The 21,826-nt window shown below is 41.8% G+C and overlaps 1 protein-coding gene across 3 annotated transcripts in view; it reads left to right on the forward strand.

The window, feature by feature from the left end:
- The first annotated feature begins 1,357 nt into the window (after window positions 1–1,357).
- si:cabz01090165.1 (uncharacterized protein LOC100333421 homolog) overlaps window positions 1,358–21,826 on the forward strand; it is a 411,304-nt gene continuing 390,835 nt past the window's right edge. For all 3 annotated transcript variants that reach the window (XM_056373298.1, XM_056373299.1, XM_056373300.1), the window contains exon 1: window positions 1,358–2,954. The gene's annotated coding sequence lies outside the window, so the exon portion shown is untranslated. The remainder of the gene's footprint in view (window positions 2,955–21,826) is intronic.

The following is a 21,826-nucleotide window of genomic DNA, read 5'->3' on the forward strand; positions in this document are numbered from 1 at the left end:
TGTAGAAATAAAGTACTGACACATTTGCAGTGTAATCAGGCTGATGACTTGTCAGGGAATGTGACACCTTTCTCAGTGAGAAGAGACTCAGTCACACTTCCCATGCAAACACAGAGGTGCTCCTTCACACATGCTTTTTCTGTTGGCTTTCTTTGTGTAACTTTCTTCCACACGCACTGAGCAGATATTTCAGTTTTTGTGCTCTGTCCCTCCATTTGTTTTAGTCTTCTATTGGTACAACTTTCTACAAGCCAACCTTAATAAACAGTTTATAAGTCATAACTAATGGCTTTTTAATGGATAATAAATCATGTACTAATTCTTTATGGATAAATTGCAAGCCGTGAATAAATGACTTATCAGAATGAGAGAAGCTCCCACATGGTTTTCCAGCCATCCTGCTGGAGGAGGATAAACAGCAGCTAAAAGGATTTCTCACTATTTTCTGACCTCATAAAAAAAAAAAACCCATTGTGTAGAGAATTACCATCCTCTCCCTTTGCCACAAACAATCACTTGCACATTTGATGAAGGTGGAAAAAATCCGAAATGATGATTAAGCTTTTGTATGTTACGTTGGCTAAAAAATCCTTTTGCTGGAGACGTCATTTACAGACAAAGAAATGTATGTAATCCTTCAAATGGCTGTTACTTATGCTTGGGGTCAAACAGACCTGAGACAGGTTAAAGTCCTTGTAACTTGGTTATAACTGTAACTGAAATCTATCTATCTATCTATCTATCTATCTATCTATCTATCTATCTATCTATCTATCTATCTATCTATCTATCTATCTATCTATCTATCTATCATGATGACTGAGTCTTCAAATAGCAGAAGGGAGACATGAAAGTGAGGAAATAAGGTAGCACTTTACAATAATACTACCTCTATAAAGGATTTATAAATGGTTTATAATTAGGTTATTAATTCTATAATGAATGTAGTAACTCATTAATAAATTATGATGGGTTTTACACTTTACAAGGCTCCTTTTACCAGTTATTTGGTTAAACTGTAGTAAGTCATTAGTAAGATTAATGAGTCGTAAGCGTTAACTTTGATCTTGCCAAATAGTGAGCCTGCATAAACGTATGAAAACTGTGTTTCAACTTGTTTATAATTGGTCATTTCTGATTTATAAAGTGTTAACAACAGAATTAACAACCTAATTGTAATCCCTTCATAAATCCTTAATAAGTGTAGTCTTAGTGTAAAGTGGAACTGATAGATAGATAGATAGATAGATAGATAGATAGATAGATAGATAGATAGATAGATATGCTGTATGGGTGTGTCTTTTTGTCGGACCCCCCCCCCCCCCCAAGCCACTCAGTCAGCCTCGTGCAGCCGCCTTCAACCGGCGGGAATCACGCGGTGGAATCTGTGGCTGAAACTTTAACCGTCCGTTAAAAAATGTTCCTCCGGCGGCAGCTGTCACTGAGAGACCGGATCACAGACGGAGGGATGTGGCGGAGGAATTAACTGAAGAAGGAAATTTGACCGACATTGTGACGTTCCGGAGCCTCGACGCAGATCACCACTGTCTCCAATGGTGCGGTGATTTTTTTTTTTTTTTTTTTTCCTCTGAAAACAAGCGACTTTGTGCACAGCGGGTCTGCAGACCTCCACTAACAGCCGAGGACAACCGAGGTGTTGGCGCGTTGAAAGTGGATCTCCAGTCGTTGCCATTTCCCTCAAAAATTGAATTTTTTTTCTTTTTTTCTCCCTAAAATGTTTGAGCAGCTCCTCGGAGGATTATCAGAGTCGCTTTCCAGTAATGTGATATATTAGTGATCACGGAGGACGGAGCTGGACACCGCCCGGACCAGTTTTGAAGGCTACCAGGACCGGGATTTCATCCTCTTTTCGTTGGTGTGAGAGGTTGGGGGGGGGGGGAGAAAGAGAGAGGAAGACAGCAGCCTCCAGTCTTGCGGACTGACGGGTGGAAACCGACCGCGCACATTGCCGGAATGCTTTGGGATTGAAATTGTTTAATTTGTTAAAGAGGCCCTCTACCTGGAGGAATTTCTGCCAAACGGCTGCTTGGATAAGTGAAAAAGGTTATTTACACTCAAGGACACGGTCGGTGTTGGTGGGTGTAGTTTCTTATAGTATTGTTGTTTTGTGAAGCACAAACCGGAGCTGCAGCGCACGGATTTCTACCGGGACTTGAGACGAACATTATCGGGATTAAAGCTGCTAAAACCCGTAACGCCACTTTTCTCTGCTACATTGGGTTTTGGATTACTCCCTGAGGACTGTGCTCCAATCAAACACCTCTCAACGTCCCTGTTACTTTAAATCCGTTATTGGAGTAACGTTAATTGGGCTTTTTTTTGGGGGAGGGGGGCGAATGGAAGGCTAATAGGTGTTTTTCAGCAACCATATGACCCCCTCCACGCATCCACCCACCCTTCTCGTTTTCAGGATCTATGTGCGTGAGTGCTTGTCGTGGGGTTGCACAGTGAGACCACCGGCACCTGGATTCCTGGTTCACCCCCTTTTCTTCCCTGCTGCCTGACTGCGCGCACGCCTGTTCCAGTAATCCCTGCTTCTGCTGCCGCCGCTTCGGCTGCTGCTGCTGTCCGGTCCGACACACACACACACACACACACACATACACACACACACACACACACACACACACTCCCGTTTATTCAGCCCCAGAAAACTACCAAGATAGCCCCTCTCTCTCTTTCTCTCTCTCGGTGTGTGGATGAGAAAGGAGTCGCGCAGGAGAGGAGAGCAGAGCAGGAGTTGGGATAAAGCTGCCGAGCCTGATCACCTTTAAAGCCTCTGGGGGGCTTTTGGTTGTGATTTAACTCATCCATTAGTGGACGGATCAGGGGGAAGAAGAAGAAGAAGAAGAAGTAAAAGAAGAAGAATAAGAAGAAGCAGAAGGGATTCTGGAGAAAAGAGACAAGAGAAGAGGATTTGGAGATCGATGAAGGTAAGGCGGACTGTTAATAATGCAGGGTGTGTGAGATGGCGGAGGATGCTCGGTGGGACTGAGCTCTGCTATGCAGCTAATCTTTTTTTTTTTTTTTTTTTTTTTTTCCTGCCACGGTGCCAACAATAGTTTTATTCTTAGTGCCCAGGAAATGAATCATCGCTGTAATCTGATTAGGCTCTGCCACAACCTCGCTGTGTGTGACTGCTCTCTTTTCTGCGCCTGTGTTCTGGATCCGCTCTCATTCACTTCACATACAGATTGGTATTTATTCGGAGCTCTCCAGAATCTGATGTGTGGACAGTGTTGTCTCTGGAGGGTTCAGTCGGTTGAAAGGCTAATTGTTACTTTGGCGTCTCACTCGTGTGCTGCTGGGAAGGCTCTGGCTAGGCTGGCAGCCCCCGCCGTGCCTGTATGGGAATGTGTGCCTGCTTTGGATATTTGTATGTGTGTGCGTGCGTGTGCGTCGGGGCTTCAGCGCGCGCATGTATGGAGGCATCCGTTCGCGCGCGCGTGCGAGCACCAATTTTTTTTTTTTTTTTTTTTTTTGGGGGGGGGGTTGGATCTCACTCTTTTTCTCTTTTTCTCTCTCTGTCTGTCTCACTCTCTGTTTCTAAAGCTGCCTCATCATGCCGCTCCAGTTGACTGCCGTTACAGCCACATCTATTATGCAGGAGGCCAGGAGATGAGAACACAGGAGGGGAGGAGAGGTGAGGAGAGGGAATGGAGGAGAATAGGGGAGGAAAAGGAGAGAGAGGAGGGAATGGAGGTAAAAGAGTAACAGAGGTAAAGGATCATAGAGTCAGGAAAAGTGAGGTGAGGAAAAATGGCTGAAATGAAAAGGGGAGCAGTAGAGGACAAGGGATAGAGGGCCAGAGAGTATTAAACAAGGGATACAGAAAAAGACAAGGGCAGAGGAGTTGAGATCGCAACGCAAGTGAGGACAGGGCGAAAGAAGGGAGGAGAGAGAGGGGATGAGGGGGAGAAGGAGGTGAGGAGAGTAAAGAGGATACAGTAGAGGGGCAGCAGGGCTGATGGAAAATCTGTCTCTCTGTATCTACAGTCCAGACGGTGAGTCTTTGGACATTCACACATTTATTCTTCAGGCTCAGTGCTTCAGCACATTCAGTTAGAAATGAAAGGACGAAGTAGTTTAACACAACGTGCCCAAAGTTTAAGGGTTCAGAAGTTGTTGGACAGATACAGAATCATCATATCTAACGTTCTGTAGGAGGGTCTCTGCCTTTAGTCTGATCTTCAGCAACTGCAATGCAGCTCAATTGAATTGAATCAACTCGGACAGTCGAGGATGTACTCTTCACCTCTTCAACCCAAAAAGCTCTTGGTCGCTTTGGCTGAATGTTTGGGATGGACGTCCTGCTGAGTGATGAAATGTCATCCAGTGAGTTTTGATGCGTTTGGCTGAATCAGAGCACAGACTGCTCCTGTAGACCTCAGCATTCGTCCTGTTGCTTCTGTCAGCGGTGAAACCATCAATAAATGCCAGTGAGCCGATACCACTGGCAGCCGTACATGCAGGAGCCAAAACAGAACCAGCACCGTGCTTGACAGATGAGGTGGTGGTGGCTTTGGGACATGAACTAGTCCTTCTTTTTCTCTCCACACTTTCCTCTTTCCATCATTTTGATAGAGGTTGATTATTGTTTTAACGGTCAGAACTGTACAGTACTGTTTTCTCTCTCTGGCCTGTCTGTTTTTCAGGCTTTCCAACCGATTGTACCTTTGGGTGAATGAGTTTATAGTCATAAAATCTTCTCTTGATCGTCGACAAGGAAACACACACACCTAAACCCTGGAGAACATTTCTTGACTTGCTGTGCAGTCATAAAAGGGCTTTTCTTCACCATGCAAATGATATACATTCTCAGGACTTGTGCTCTTTAGTCTACCAGCCTTGTGCCTCATTATTATCTTCTATGCATCTCTTTACTCCTCATATTGACAGACAACTCTACCTTTATCACTATTAAAGTAAAGCTAGGACTTGGCACCTCAATGCAGTATGCATTATTTTAATTTTTAATGTACAGAAGCTCAAATACCTTCCCATGAAGTGGTCTCAGACTTCTGGACCAGACTGTAGGAAGAAAGAGGCAGAAAGGAAAGAACAGTCTGCTCTGAGAATCATGTGAATTTGTAGTTTTGTAATTCATTGTGGCATTTTTGCTAAAGTAGCATGTGATAAATCAGACTAAATCACATAATTTACATGGTGGCCCTTATTGTTTGTCCTTGAGGCAGTGCAGAAAACAACACAGCAGGACAGAGGCATTGTTTGGTAACAGAAGCCTGTCAGAAGCCAGGGAGTGTTTAGGAAGCAGTGACAACTCCACACTGAGAGAGCTTCTGTTCCAAAGAAAGATCTGAAAGAGCCGTCCAGAGACATCTCCACAGAGAATTGAATCAAACTGCTTGTAGTTCATGGATATATTAAAACAAGCTGACTGGGATTAAGGACCACAGAGAGCTCGTTAGAGGTGCTCTGAGTCTCAGGGAGGACATTATAGAGAATGACCTAGGTACTGAGGTCTGATATGGTTTCAGTACAGCACAGAGAGCTCGTGGTTTCAGAAACACTCTGAAATCATCACTTCCATTTTCCATGGTGCTGAAATCTTTCAGCACCATGGAAAATGAGTTTAAGAAGCATGAAAAGCTCCAATATAGTGTTGGTGCCACAGCAAGGTTTTTCACGGTTTCAGTACCATGGAGAGCTCCAACATGGTTCCAACATAGCTACCTATAATTTATGTAAAGATTCAAAGAAGGGAAGGGACACAAAAATAGAAATGAGATGTCAGTGCTGAAAGTTGACATAGGTTTCAGCACCATGGAGAGAGCCAGTGTAGTTTGAAGAGCCTTGAAGAGCTCCGACGTAGTGCGAGTGCCACAGTGAGCTCTGGAACGGGATTAACACTATGAGTAGTTCCAGCAATGCTGTTTGTAGCTCATGGACAGATTCAGACATTAATGAATGGAGGAGTGCTCCATAGAGTGTGTTAGAAACTAAAATAAGTGCTGAGATCTGACAAAGGAACATCCAGATTTCCTGTTGACTTTTTGACTTAGCTATGCAGTCATGTTGCACAATGTTACACTAATCGCCACTCCTACTGACATGCAGTCGAGCCTAATAGGCACAGATGTTATATCATGTTGGTTGCAGAGAGTGAATGATTGTTTAGAACTATAACAAACCCTGCGATTTAGGTAATATTTAATCCTGAACTTAATATACCCTTTGAAATTCAAATTAAAAGGTACCATGTGGAGTTTTTCTTTTGAACAATGTTTATGAAAAAACTACAATGAAGGTGGTGGTGTTGGCTCACTGAACTTCTGATGTGGAGTGCACATTTAAACACAGGATCCAGGAGCCGCTCCAACAATTTTATTTTTCACAATTCAAGATATTTAGGTTGATGGTTAATGGATGGATGGATGGATGATTTTTGTTATACATGAGATTTAAATACATAAAGACAAAATAACTACAATTAAATATCAATTTAAAATGTCAGCTTCTTACTTCCGCTTACTTTATTCATGCATCCATTATTTCTTTTTTCTCTATCAGGGTATTGAACATAAAAACAAAACAAAAAAAGCTTACAAAATAACTGCTATAATATTATCCGAATAAAATAACAAGGTTTGAAAAGTCCATTCTTCAACTCACAGTGATTCTCTGTGGTTAATAGGATGACAGGTGATTTTCAGGTGAGGCCGGATGTTAGACTTGTGATTTAACAGTTTATATTCAGTGGTACTCACCATAGCACATTGTGCATATCCCTGATAATGTGATAATGTTTCTGGCCCTATCACCCAGCCCTACTATAAACAAGGGTGCCTTTTCTTTTAAAAATATAATAAAAGCTTATCATGCAGCACAGATAAAGTCAGGCTGTGTTTCTTTTCATTCAAAAGACATAACCTAGTCAAATGTATCAGTGTGGAGGTGCAGAGGAGCTGGGCAGATGCAGACAAAGCCAGAGGTCTTCAATCCATCAGAGAGAGTCTGTGTTTGTGTTCCCCTCTCTCTACCACAGGAGATGAAATGAGCTTGCGGGGCAGTAGGTTGATGGAGTGAGCGCAGGCTCAAACCTCGCATGTTGGCGAACGTTCCTGCCCTCCTGAGGTGTTCTTGAGTGAGACACCGAATCCCTGACCTCTGACCTCTGGGGGGAGAGTTAATTGAGAAGAGAACATCTATAGTAACATCAATAAAATATGTAACTATTTTTTATGTTGTGTTTTCAGTCCATGGAGTCTTATCTATGAACTGTAATCTATTTAGAACCAAGAATCGACATTTATAGGTTGCAAGGGACCCTATAAGAAAACAATCCTATAGAATGTAGTGCAGCTGCTCATTTCCGTAATTTCTTGCATAAATTTATGCATATTTTGATGTATGAATAAATGATTTGATAGTTACCAGAGCATAAATGTGTAATTACAGCCATAATTTGCAGACACATTTTCTTAAAATGACTAAAACCAGCAATGACAATGGCTACATTGACTGCTGCTACTACTAGACATGTCCCGAGTTTACCCTAAGAGAATAGAATCCTGATAATATTTTAATGGATTGCCTTTAAAGCCGTTCAAAATCTGGTCCTTTCTGCACTGAACTCTGTGTTATGTCCACCTCAGCCTGCCAGTGTTGCAGGGCAGCTCTCCCTTAACCACAGTAGGGAGCAGATGCTCATTTAAGTCAGCGCTGACCGCGAGCTTTCACTGTTTAATTGCTAATTAATTCAGTGAGTGAGTTGCAAAACCTTTCTGTTGTCTGGTTAAAGGGATTCTTCCCATCTGTCAACTTAGCCAAATATCTTTTGTGTGGGAAGGAGCATCACTCCGTAACACCATGGGCACAATCGTGAGTGCAGCTATCATATCATAGTTCAAAAATCTAATATTATTTAACCAGAGTCTTCAAGTATTTGGATGATTTAGTGAAAAATAAGGCATTAGAATTAGATTTAGAAGTTTACAGCTTCAGTTTGTCAGAAACATTAAGGTAAATATAAGAATCAGATGGGACTGGCAAAAAAAACTCGATTGGAAATCCCTAGCTACCACTTAAAGATTATATGTCTATAATTATGTGTATTCAAAAACATGTTGGGATGTACAACTCAGCACTCACTCAGACAGAACGAAGGCTAGTGCCAAGAGAGTGCATTTGAAGTTGCAATGATTGCAGGACCTTGGACAGAGCCTCGCGAGCTGAGAAACAGTCAAGGAAGTCAATAGAAAAGGGAAAATGTAGACTCTCAAAGTTTTTAAGGATTTTAGGAAAGAGATAAGTTGGTGTTTCGGTCAGTGTAGATTGCCCCCAGCTAACACTGACTATTTTCACATCCAACTTCAGAAATGTGGTATTTTCATGTCATGAAAATCCGTGTCATCTCATGTATTTGTAACAGCCTCTTTCAATTCACTGAAAATGTGTGTTACAAGAGGATTAAAAGTCGTGTACAAGTGACCATGATGCGTTCAGTGGCAGAGGCTAGCATTAACAGGTAGACAGTTGAGGGTAAGTTGATGACAGAGACAACAGGCTGGTGTAGAAGTAGACAGGCAGACAGGCGAGCAGATGGAGAGACAGACATGTAGGCAGACGCACTCTTACTCACACAGTGAAGAAGAGATGGACTGGCTTATAAAAAGCGAAGCAGGTAGACAAGGAGGCAGACGAGAGCCAGACAGGCAAAGGAACAGTCAGCCATCCAGTGTCATGCTCGAGTGTGATAATAGAGTGAAATGTGTTAATGTGACTGGAGTGATGCATTGTTTTGTGGTGACTATTATCATATGGAGAGCATTACAATGTGCTTCACATCCCATTAGCAGAGAGAGAGAGAGAGAGAGAGCACATCCCCACCTCCACACTTACTCTCAACACGCTGCTCTGATGTGTTTTCCACTTTCTTCTTCTACCTATGACACATTGGTTGGCTGTTGTATTTTACCACATCACACAGCACTGAAACACCAAAGTGTTACTGATGAAAGACGCTCAAACACACAAGTCTTCCAAATGCATCACGTGAAAGTTGTCATTTAGATGAAAAAGGTGTGGACACTACAATCAAGTGGTTACATCTGGTTAGGATGGCGTGATTCTTTACAATCTTGATGAATCTTCTGATTATATTTATGATTAATTGTTTAATTTTCTTGCGTATAAAATGTGACTCTTAATGACAAACACAATTTACCAGAACCCCAAATCACATCCAACTAGAATCACCTGCTCGTGGTTGTCTGCCTCTTCCACTCAGACTAGTTTCAGGTTACATCCCTGTTTGTCCAGTCATAGAAAATATGAACCATTTCAGGGAAATTTTGTCATAATTGCTTGAATTATGGCTAAAGAGTGTTTTGTGAGGTCACACTGACCTTGACGTTTGACCTCCACAATCTAATCAGTTCATCCTTGAAATGAGCGCTTGTGCCAAATTTGAAGAAAGGAGTTCTCGAGATAATGCCTTCACAAAGCCAAAATCATGTTTTGTGAGGTCATGCTGACCTTTGACCATCAAAATCTAATCACTTTATCCTTGAGTCTTAGTGAATGTTTGTGGCAAATTTGAAGAAGTTCTATCAAGGCGTTACTGTGATACTGTGTCCACAAGAACAACAAAAATAAACTAACAAAAAACAATACACTTGAAAACAATAAATCATCAAAAAGTTGAAGTTCACTCCTGTAATAGCACCCATACAGCAGCAGGCGTACCAGACCTTGGTTGTCATGGTTACAATAATAAACATTGACTGTACTGTGAGCGACATACCATATTGTTGCCATGGTTACTTCAATAACTTGTCATGGCTTGGTCAGGTTCAGGAAAAGATCGTGATTTGGGTTAAAAAACGTACTCTCTCAACATTAGACAATATTTTTTGTCATGGTTACAATAATAAGAACGTGGTTAATTTACCCGAGCGGTCGTAGATAGAAACATGATAAACAGCTACTCCTGTGTCATATTCATCCATCCACCACCACCTCCTCCTGACGTGGACTTTGTCTCTCTTTATACTACGTCACCTCACTTTTCCCTTCGCTCCTGTCATCATTACTACCACCACTAGATGTCGCCTAGCAACAAAACGTAACTATGGGTCATAATAACCTGCTGCACACATGAACCATGGGCTCGTATTTTACAGATAAGTCTTGCTTTGACAGTGCAGAATTATTGTGTTATTTTAGTCTTATAGAAAACCTCTGTATAGTTGAGGTCTTCCCTGTGTCAGATGTGGGTGTTCCCGGTTTAATTACACTTAGAAAGTCTAATGGACCGTTTATAATATTGGCACTTACGAAAATTCAACTGGCACTTTGGCCACCATCCAGCACGTCTGTGATTATACCTCTCTGGTTTTACACGTGCTGCTAAGAAACAAAACCGACTGATGCTGATCTACTTTCCGTTAAGATTTGCTCTGTCAAAAAAAAAAGAAAAGAAAAAAAAATCCTGCTCTTTGAATTAGGTTGTGTTTTGATCTTTGCAAGCTGTCATGAAGAAATGTTTCTTTTCCTCTTCTGTACAACTTTAAATCTAATTCAGGCTTTTTTTTTGGAGTAAGCTATCAGTCAGTTCCAGCAGAGGCACTTGTTACCCGTAAAGGACCGTTACATAACTACACCCCACTCCAGTGACAGATAAGCAGGTAAGAGGCCGTCACAAATATCCAGATCATAATGTGTGATTTACATTCCAGCAGAAATTCTGCATCCTGTCTGGTTATAGAATTAATCTGTGGCTTAATCTCCCATCCTAGAGCTATACCCCCAATCCTTCCATCTATTTGCCCATCTGTTTCTTCATCCATCTGTCCAACCATCTCGAGATGTGTTGCTGGTACACTGCAAGTGTCTTTTTTTCTCTACTAAAATATACAAATACCGTGATATGGTGTTGTATCTTCTCCTGATCTTCACCTCTCCTCCTCATGTTTTGTCTCCAGTTTATTTTTGTAAATTCTTTTCTCAAAAGATTGCTTTGCTTTTCAAAATAGACCACAGAAGTGTGACCTAGATTTCTGCCCAAATAAGGGATTGCAGTTCCTTTGTCAGACTAATGAGGAAATTAACAGTGGTGTAAAATGATCGCCTCCATCTTTGCCCAAAACCTTAACTCTTTTTAAGGGTCTTGCATATGGATTTTTTGATTTGTTGAGGTGGAGGAGGACCATGTTTGAAGTTAATTAAAAGTCACATGCACTTGAGTGTGTAATGTGATGTCTCTGTTTATTGTAGCATGGAGAGACGACTCGACACCCTTATGTCAGCAGATATAGTGTTTTTAACAATGAGTCATTGACACGTCATAATTTGTGACAAAAATGAGCCCATAGGTCGTCTGTGCAGCAGGTTATTATGTCCAATTGTTAGGTTTTGTTGCTAGGCGACATCTAGTGGCCGTAGTAATGATGACAGGAGCAAAGGGAAAAGTGCAGTGACGTAGTATAAAGAGAAGCAAAGTCCACATCAGGAGGAGGCTGTGGTGGATTGATGGATATGACACAGGAGTGCGCTGTTCGATTCCCATGTGTAACTAACCGCTCATATTGTAACCATGACAACAAAGCTTGTGTAATGTTGAGGAAGTACTTATTTTAACCCGAATCACGGTCTTTTCCTAAACCTAACCAAGCCATTGCTGTTATTATAGTAACCATGGTGACAGATGTAGGTGCGCCACGGTTGCTACAGTCTGCCTGTTTATTATTAGCCGTGTTTCCATTGCAGGAACTTTCTACAAGAACCAGGAACCTTTAGGAGACCCCCGAAAAAGTCCCTGGTCGGGGGGTATTACTTTCCAAAGGTTCAGGAACTTTGGGGGGTGTGGTCTGCAGTGCTGAACATTTCTGACTGGTCGAGAACACATTTAAAAGTCCGTATCAGAGGAGTACCAGAGGTTGTTCAGCTTAGAGGAGTTGTTGTATTTGATTGGTGTCATGGTTGCAGTGCTGAAATGATGACTGTGGACCAAAAAGCAATTTGAAGTTGTTACCATCGGCTCTGTAGGGATCTGTGTGTTAAAGAAAGAACTATCACTTATGAAAATTATTAAAAATATCCTCAGCTGCAGCATGAAAAAATGAAATAAAGAAGAATGCCTTTGGGAACATGGAATCCATATTTCCATATTTGACAGACAGTGAAAAGCAAACTAAACCAAACATGATCAGGGAGTTCCCTGAAAACTTCAGCACCACTTCTGCTTTTACAAATAAACCAACCTCGACTTTTCCTCTGAGCGTCAGCGACCTTCTCTGCGTGAAACCACAAACCAGATTCCCTCACAGGACAGTCGAGATACACTTTGAATTGAATTAAATTCTCAGCGCAGATAACTCTAAAGTGTAATGAGGGGGTCCTTTCTTTTCTCCGCTCTGCCACTGGAGTGAGTCTTCACGTGTGATCTGACAACCAAGGGATTAATGAGAAAATGGTAAAACGTGTCAAGTTTAAATTGAATATGAGCCGGCGTGGCGCAGACCCCCCCCCCCGGGAACCAGCAGTGTGAGGAGCCATGACAAGCACAACTCCAGTGTAAATTCAGTATGGATGTCAGCATGCTAATCTCAGTAGGACAGCGATCTCATGCTCATCACATCCCGCTCCGTCTTTCTGTTTCCATGCCGCTGTCGATCATTCTCACTCCTTCCATCTCTTTTTCATCTCTCTTATCCTTCCTCCCTTCCTGCCCTCCTTCCTTTTTTTTCCTTTTTTGTTACTTGACTTATTCCTCTGCCCGTTGCTCTCTCTCTCCCTGTCTCTCTCTTTTCCCTCTTCAAGTTGAAGGTCATATCTGACAGCTCGCTGATGGATGGTGCAGGATGATTTAAGAGAACTGTACACAATAACACTGTGTGTGTGTGTGTGTGTGTGTGTGTTGTTGCTGCATATGCTCAGAGTGAGAACTCATATTAAACATGGTGAGAAAAAAGCAGATAATCAATAATAAGCTAATCTCATTCACTAAACGAAATGCCTGTCTCCAGCTCCTCCAGTGTGAGGACTGGTGTGATCGGCCCGAACATCTTCGTGTTTTAGTTTTGGTTGAACAACTGAAGACATTTGAAGACATCACCTTGAACTGGCGGCTTATAAACATGGTCAGAGATGACAAGGATTTCTCAGTTAGCGGCTATAAAACAAAACTGATAAAAAGTAGCAGAAATACAAAAAAGTACCATGTCCTTGTAGAGTGTGTATGGAACACGGCTTGGTCCAAAACGTCTACGTTCATACATCAAATTTGCACGTGTTAGGACGACAGAAAATTTAAACGTAATAAAACCCTCAATACTTCCATGTTATTGGTTGGCGTCAACATACCAACCCCTTTTTTACGGAGGGGCTACGTTGGGCTGTATGTATGCCTATGTTTCGGTCATGTGGGCTCTTGCTAGTGGGTACGTTTTGGCTTATACACAACTGTGAATCAGTATTTGGGACAGTCCATTTGTGGCAGTGGGGGGTGCGGGTGGGGGGTTAAATTAGTTAATCCTGACTAAATCACTGAGACTTGTGACAGACCAGCGTAGACAATGTGACATCTGTTTAAGTTAAAGTATCTGTTTGTATAAAGTACATGTGAGTGGTTCAGGTGCGCTCCTCGCTCTTCTCCCTGCTCCAGTCGAGCTCCGCCCCCCTCACCTGCTCTGTCTCTGCATCATCTACAGATTCTCATTCCTGTCCAGAAGGTGAACCACAGACCATATGTGTGATTTCACCCAGTCACGTTTTTCTTTCTAAACACAAATTAAAGTCAGAATTCCTAACCTCAGTTCATAAGTAGGTTGAATGGGGAATCGTTTCTTCTCTCGAAATGATTACGGTCTCTACGGTTTCCCCTGAGAAACTCATGAAGTGGTAGCAACCAAAATGAAACACCACAAAACGTTACCGTTAATACGGTATTTTCTGTCGTCACTAGATGCTTTGGACCAATCAAAATGTGTGTTTCATTTACTTCCTCACACAGCCCTGTGTGATAAGGCTCTGCTGCTGTCCGCCTGGCTCTCCTGAATCATGTAGAGCATCCCAAAGGCCAAAAGGGTGTGTGTGTGTGTGTGTGTGTGTGTGTGTGTGTGTGTGTGCGCGCGCGCGCGTGTCATTCTCCTTTGAGATTAAAAGACTTGGGATTTTACAGGCAGATATCCGTGAGTGCTGCAGTGCTCTCTTTGTGTGTGTGTGTGTGTGTGAGAGAGAGATAGAGAGAGAGAGAGAGAAGCAGATGGAGGTTGCTGTAAGGTGAAGCCTCTGTAGATTTACCCTCTATTTCACTGTCCATCAAACATGGTATAAGTGCACGCACACACACACACACACACACACACAGCAGGGCAGTAAACCACTGCTCTTTGTTCTTGTGAAACCTGCTTCCTCCTGTCTTCTTCTCCTCCTCTGAGCTTGGAGTCATATCAGAGATTTTCATGAGTTTCACAGTTTGTAGTTAATTAAACAAATAAGAAACGACTCTCTAAAACAGCTTCGACACAAACTGAACATTATACTGCATATTTGTATATTTATATAGATCCTAACTATGGATTTATTTATGATACAACATTGTTCAAAGCTCAACCTGAGTGCATTCAGTAAGGGATTTCAAAGGGATTTAGATTTAATAAGAAGGTTTGATTTGATAAAATGCTATTGGACCCCAGTTCCAGACTTGACTCCTCTCCTCCTCTCTCCTCTCCTACTCTCCTCTCCTCCTCTGTCCTCTGCTTTCCTCCTCTCTCCTCTCCTCTCCAACAGACCCAGCAGGTGCTCAATAACACGCCTGATAGCGACCTAAAAATAACCTCAGAGACATTTTCCCCTCCGTCTCTGTCTTTCTCCCAAACACTCACTGTCTTTCCTTCCTTCCCTATTCTTCTCTCTTCCTCCGACATCCGCTGTTCCTTTCTCTCTTCCCACCTTTACTCATCCCTCTCTCTTTAGTCTCAGTGTAAACACAGTCTGTGATTCAGCTCTGCTGCAATTCGGCCCTCCTGCTGAGATAGAAAATGGGAGCTTGGTTTTTTAGCACCGAACACAACTTGCCGGGGTTACCACCAAGTATAGGATGGAGGGAAATCAAAGGAAGAGGCGGATAGGAGGGAGGGAAAAGCAGAATTAAAAGACAGAGAGACAGAGAGAGAGAGAGAGAGAGAGAGAGAGAGGGGATAGATGGCAGCCAATTATGTGGCTCAGTTTAGTGTGAACAGTGGGACAGGGTGCTGTCAGCAGCAAGATAAAAATAGACACTATCTGTTGGGATGTATGTCCTGGGTGTGTGTGTGTGTGTGTGTGTGTTTGAGAGGGAGAGGCAGAGTGTGTGTGTGTGTGGCACCAATGTTAGTTCTCTTGTTTGTGTGTTTTACACGTGCAGTACAATGTGTGTGCGCGACACGTTTTATCTGTTTGCATTTTTTGCTGTTAATTAATTTTTCATTGGGTTTGTGGGTATATAACTGTTAGTGTGTGTGTGTGTGTGTGTGTGTGTGTGTGTATGTGTGCTATGGAATACAGTGCAGAGGCGTGGTGAGGAATAAACATCCTGTTTGTTTGATTGACTTTCATCTTCAGAGTAGAAAACCTCACACACACACACATATACAAACTCAGTCTATAGTTGCGGATTGTGTGTGTGTGTGTGTGTGTGTGGAACATTCGGTCAGTTGGTCCCACGACCAGTTTACCTCTAAGATGGACCTGTGTGTGTATGTGTGTTTGCCTCAGAAATAAACAAGAAGAGAGCCATTTTTCAGTCACTCACTCACTCACACACAAACACACACACACACACACACACACACACACACACACACACACACACACTGCGAGCTGAATGTCATGTTTGATGTAATGAGTTTCATGGGTGAGTGTCTCCATGTAAGGCTGGGTCATTAAATGGTAATGGTGAGATGAGAGCTAATCTGTCACACACTGACAGCAGTGATAGATAGAAGAGAGGAGGAAAGAAAGAAAGAGAAGGAAAGCAAGGAGAGGGAAGAGAGGAGGAAGAGGAAGAAGGAGGGGAAGAAGGAAGAGGAAAGAGAAGGGGGGGTGAGAAGAGATGAAAGAAGGGTAAGGGTAGGCAAAGTGAGAGGGAGGAGATAGAGATGAAAGAGAGTAGAGGCAGAGAGGACGGGAGAATGGAAAGAGAGGGAGAAAGGGTGGAGAGGCAGAGGCAAAAAAAGAAAGGTAGAAAGGCAGAAAGATTATTTTTCTTACTCTCCTACTCAAAATATAAAGACATCAGAGAAATATATTTTCCCAAACTGTGCTGTGCTAAAATATTAAAATTCTGCGGATGAAGCCGTGCAGAGCAAAAGAGCGGGAAACAGAAAAACAAATATGAAACCATCTGCAGATTAACATTCTTACCTGCCATCAGCTCAGAGAAAGCAACGCGTATCTGGAAATACAACTGTTCACCATGTGCAGGTATATGTGTTTATATGTAAATGCTTAAGTGTATGTGCATCAGTGTTTGAAACAAGGTTGTTTTGAAGAGGATGAAGAAAGCTGGAATGTGACGTGCAGTCAGCTAACACTAACACTAACACATTCATTTACTGACAGACTTCTATTGACGAAGAGATGTCGTCACTGTGTTGAGTACTGAGCCACAGTCTGAACCGCAGGGAAGAGGAGGAGTGCTTCCAGTACACTGAGCCTCGCCTCCGTTACAGCAAATAAACTACTTTCATTACATGTGTCATTGGTACTGAAGGAGGCAGAGGAATAACTAAACATAAGACACACCGAGCAGAGAGAGCAGGAGAGAGGGAGGGAGAGAGAGAAGTCATCGGTAACGAGGCTTCGTACTAACGACTATGACCAACTCTACATATCAAACAGAGGGAGTGAGACATAAAGACCTGCCTCTAATAAAAGTCTGTCACGTTCTGGAGTTGAAGTAAATAAAGACTAAATTATTGTGGATCCAGACGGAGGCTGTGCTCTGTGTCAGAGACTAAATAAGAACGATAGTCTGTCTCTTCTAACTTTCTCTCTGAGTGATCATGTTACAGTAAATACAGCTGAAATCAAAGCTCAGTCTTTGTATTTAATATATGTGTTTGGTGATTTTGTCAGACGACATCACGTAAACCGCTCATATCTGCTTTTCCAGAGATGTTAGAGAGCATGTTTTCAGGATCCGTCTCTTCACTTCAGGGCTCTGATGGGAGCTTATTTAACTGCTGTTCTGTGAACGTCATGATGGCAGATGGGATTGTGGATTTTGCTCAGTGCAGGGTTGCTGTTGTCTCCCTGGTGACTGACATAACCTCTGCGCTGGAGCTGGCATCCACATTATCTACAGCAGTGTTGATCTGTTTTCAGGGAAGTGGCTGACAGTGAGTTTCTGTCACTTTGCTCATGTGTCCTGAAGCTTGATAAAAATGCGTAAGGTGTTTTTAGTCAGTGAGTTAAGTAGGGCCATGAATGACTCTTTTCATTACTAATTATCGAATACAAACAAGTCTTGAAAGGCATTTAATTTATATTGATGTTGGGGCTGTTATTAATGCTTATTGTCATTATCAGTTGATCTTTTGGTCATGTTTTTGATTGATTAGTAGTTTATCCTCTAAAATGTCAGCAGATAGTTCACAGAGTGCAGCAATTCGTCTTACAAACAGTTCAAAGCCCAAACATATTCAAACGCAGAGTATAAACCTTCTGCCTCTAGGAGTCAATCAAAACAATAACAGTGCTGGGTGATGAAATAGCGTGGGATCACCACTACCCTAAGCTCCTTGGATTCCTTCAGTGTGAGTGGTTAAGGACAGAGGTGTCCTCCTCTCCATAACAAACACACCAGGGGATTAAAACCAGTAGAAACACCCAGAAAGCAGTTTACCTTTAACAATCATTGATTCACCGACGCTCTTCAGTGACACAGGACAGGACGTCTCCAGCAGCTGGGAGCTGAGCTGTCTAACATTTCCTCAGCTTGTTTCTCTGATAACTTCAGATCCAGACGTCCGACGACTAAAATCCTTCATCTGGTTCAAATATAGAGCTGAAAACCACCAAAGTGTATGTGGCTTAAAACATTCCATTTTGACCTTCTGTCAGACAAACACACTGACACATGATCATAGAGGATATGATGTCATTGACAAATGACCAATGACACGTACTGTTACCATGATTACAATCACAGGTTTCTCTGGTTTGAGAATTGATGGAAACATTTGGGAGAATATCAGAGCACAACTCAAAAAATATAAAACATATGTCTAGTCATTTGTAGCCATTTTAATATGGAAAAGTTACATATTATAACTTCAATCCATGATGATATAAACAGAGAACAACAGTAAAACCTCACATTAGAGAAGCTGGGAATAGAATGTTTGGCTTTATTTGAAACCTTTCTGTTTAAATCATTGAAATAATGTCTCTGTTACTTTATTCAAATGCTTCAGTATCACATTTTACAAGTGTCTCTGCGGAGGATTTAATTCTGCTACAGGCTGAGAACATTGAAAAAAACTTGAATTATCTAAACAATGTATTGACATGAAAGTTAAATGACTATTTTCTTATTTCATGAAAAGCTTTTTTATGATAGTAATGAATATTTATTGTACAGATGGAATTGAATGCTTTGTTCTGTGTGCTGGAGCCCAGTAGGTAGCTGATTACACTATCACTCTCAATTCCCCCTGGAGGCCGTCATAAAATGTATGCACTCAAGGAAGTGCAGGGTGTTCCAGATGAAAGCGTCCATTAAACATTATATGAATACCCTCCTATATTATGTGTCATTACGCTTTTTCAAAGCAGAGAGTTTGAAGTGTTGAATGGAGCTTTTAGGCCGGTTTAGTCACACACAGTTGACCAAATAACATGTATCACGTCATCTGTAACTGTAGCTGAATGGTTTCTGAATTCTTTATTGCTGTGGCAAAATGTAAGGCTGTCTTTGCATGACACTGTGTCTGCATGGCTGCGCTGAGAACAAGGGAAGAGAGGTCTAATGGCACTGATCATAATGCTGCCTTTAATCATTCATGATTCAACTTTCTATACACATTACTGAATATTTTAAGATCCACTTTCATAGTTTAACTCATCTGTCAAGACGCCCGTGTATGTGTGTGTGTGTGCGTATACAGTATGTGTGTGCGGGCGTTCTTGTGTGTGTATGTGTGTGTTGGCTATTGTCTTGAAAGGCACGGTAATTTCAGTTTACGCCGTGCTGAATCCTGCAGGCAGCACTCAGTTATGCCATGTGTGAAGGGAAGATATTTAAAATTTATGCTGGTGCAAATGTGACCTGTGCACCTGCTTATTCATGCAATTATCCAACCGGCCAATCACGTGGCAGCAGTGCAGATCCAGGTTTGGAGCTTCGGTTATTGTCCACTTCAAATATCAGAATGAGGGACCTCAATGACTTTGACTGTGACATGATCGTTGGTGTCAGATTTGGTTTGTGTTTCTCTGAAACAGCTGATAGTCCTGGATTTTCACACACAAAACTCTAGACAGAAACAGAAAGCATCCATTGAGCAGCAGCTCTGTGTTGATGAGAGAGGTCAGAGGTCAGAGGAGAATGGACAGACTGGTTGGAGCTGACAGAAAGGCTACGGTCACTCAGATAACCACTCTTTACGACTGCGGTGATTAGAAAAGCTTCAGAGTGAACAACATGTCCAACCTTGAGGTGGAGGAGCAACAACAGCAGAAGACTCACCAACACTGGACAGCTGAAGACCTGGTCTCATGGATCTGCCTTGTGCCGACAGTCCAGGCTGGTGGTGGTGTGATGGTGTGAGGAATGTTTTCTTGACTCACCTTGGGCCTTTATACCAATCAACCGATCATTGGTCATACTACATGTCTGAGTATTGTTGCAGACTATGTTCATGCAGTAGAATATAGAGCCAACACCTCTTCGGGGGAAAGTTTCAACATCTTGTGAATAAAATGAGTAAATAATGTGACAATGCAATGCACATAACAGTTTTCATTTTATATGAGAAGTATTGAGGTTCGGCACCTATCCCAAATTCATTCATGGCAAATGGGTCAAGTCAAAATGAGTAGTATATGCCAAATATAAACTAAGTATTGGTAACCATTAAAATAAATGCACTTGTGCCATGCATTTTGGACTGTTTTATTATAGCCAGTGGTTTTAATGGGCCACGTTTCCATAACCTCTTCAAACTTGTTTCGTTCTCATGGCAACAGAAACAGGAAAACGTAAATGAGAACACGTTTATTATGAATTCAGCTGTATTAAAATAGTGTATATGTGAGCACAGAGAGGAGGAGAGAGGAGAACAGATAAAGAGCTGAAACCAGCTGATACTAGACTGAATACAAATAGCCTATGACATGGTCCATACATATACTAGGTTTTTACATAAACACAATACACATACATGATGACAGCCTCTGCAACTGCAGGTGAATGTGACTTTCAGAGGTTTGATGTGTCATATGCTCTCAACCTAAGCAGCAGCTAATCAGCTAAAGGTAATCCAGAGTGGGTAGAAAATGTCAAAAATGTTGCTGTAGACCGACTTACTTTGATTTAAAACCTACAGTGACCTACATTAACCTAATGCCAGTCATAATCACTCTATGAGGCCATGTCTGAATTGCATGGAGAAGTTCAGCTACTACTCAGGATTAATCAAGGGGAAATCAAGATTTAACCTGAAATGAGTGTAGAAGTTATTTCTGAGGCAAAAAGGGATTCAACATCTTTCTCTGTAGTTTACACGAGGACAGTTCTTGACCTTTGCTCCACTTGTATCTGTCTGCAGAACAAAAAAACATTATCACTTACATGGTGTGCGCTTGATTGTCTTTTCAATAGAAGATTTAGCTTGAGCGAGCTGTTTTGCTGAGCGCTGCAACCCTGCCTGTCCATTAGAAACCAGAGCTGTGGAATTACACACAGTAACATATTGATCCTGGAATCATTTTCCATCTTCCTCAGCTCTTCCTCTGTCTTTTAGCCAAAGGTCAAAGGGATTCCCCAGGCGCTTTGCAAAGATTTAGGCAGTGCTCTTGGCAATGCGATGGAATTGGCATGAGAGTGAAAAATTGTGCTTCAGTGGTTTCCAGCTTTATTTCCCAATCAGCCAAAGTGTCTTCAAGGTTCATGTTTTACCAACTGACTTTTTCAAATTGTAGCTCTGATGGAAATATTATTTCAGTTATCTCCTTCATTCATTTCCTGACAAATTTATGCCACTCTGGGAAGAGTTTGGAACAGCTGCTGAATTCAGTGGAGGGAGAAATGAAAACTAATAAGACTAAGTATATAATCTTTGAAAATCAGCAAAATCAAAAACACATTTAAATCAAAACACATAAATTATGTCGGAAGCCACACATAAATAAATTAAAGACAAAATTATCTAAAAGTTTTACAGTGTTGCATAAAGCAAAACACAACTTAAACCAGAAATCACTATATATACAGTATCATACTGCTCTCTCAGATCACCACACATGACTTATTGTGTGGAGATATGGGGAAACACTTAACAAAATGAACACGGACTCAATTTTCATGCTGCAGAAGAAAGCTATGAGAATCATCAATCAATCAGATTATTATGAACCAACCAACCCACTATTTATTGGACCCTGTGCTTTAAAATGTCATGGTCTGCTTGACCTTAAAACTGCGCAGAAGATGTATAAAGCACGAAAAATCATTTACTCCCAAACTGGATTCAGAGGCTGTTTGAAATCAGAGAGCTCACATGAACTTAGGAGAATAAGTACATTTAAAAAAGCAAGGGTGAGGACAAATACAAAAAGAAGATGCATATCTGTCAAA

This window comes from Seriola aureovittata, chromosome 4 (assembly GCF_021018895.1).
Source record: "Seriola aureovittata isolate HTS-2021-v1 ecotype China chromosome 4, ASM2101889v1, whole genome shotgun sequence".
Taxonomy (NCBI): domain Eukaryota; kingdom Metazoa; phylum Chordata; class Actinopteri; order Carangiformes; family Carangidae; genus Seriola; species Seriola aureovittata.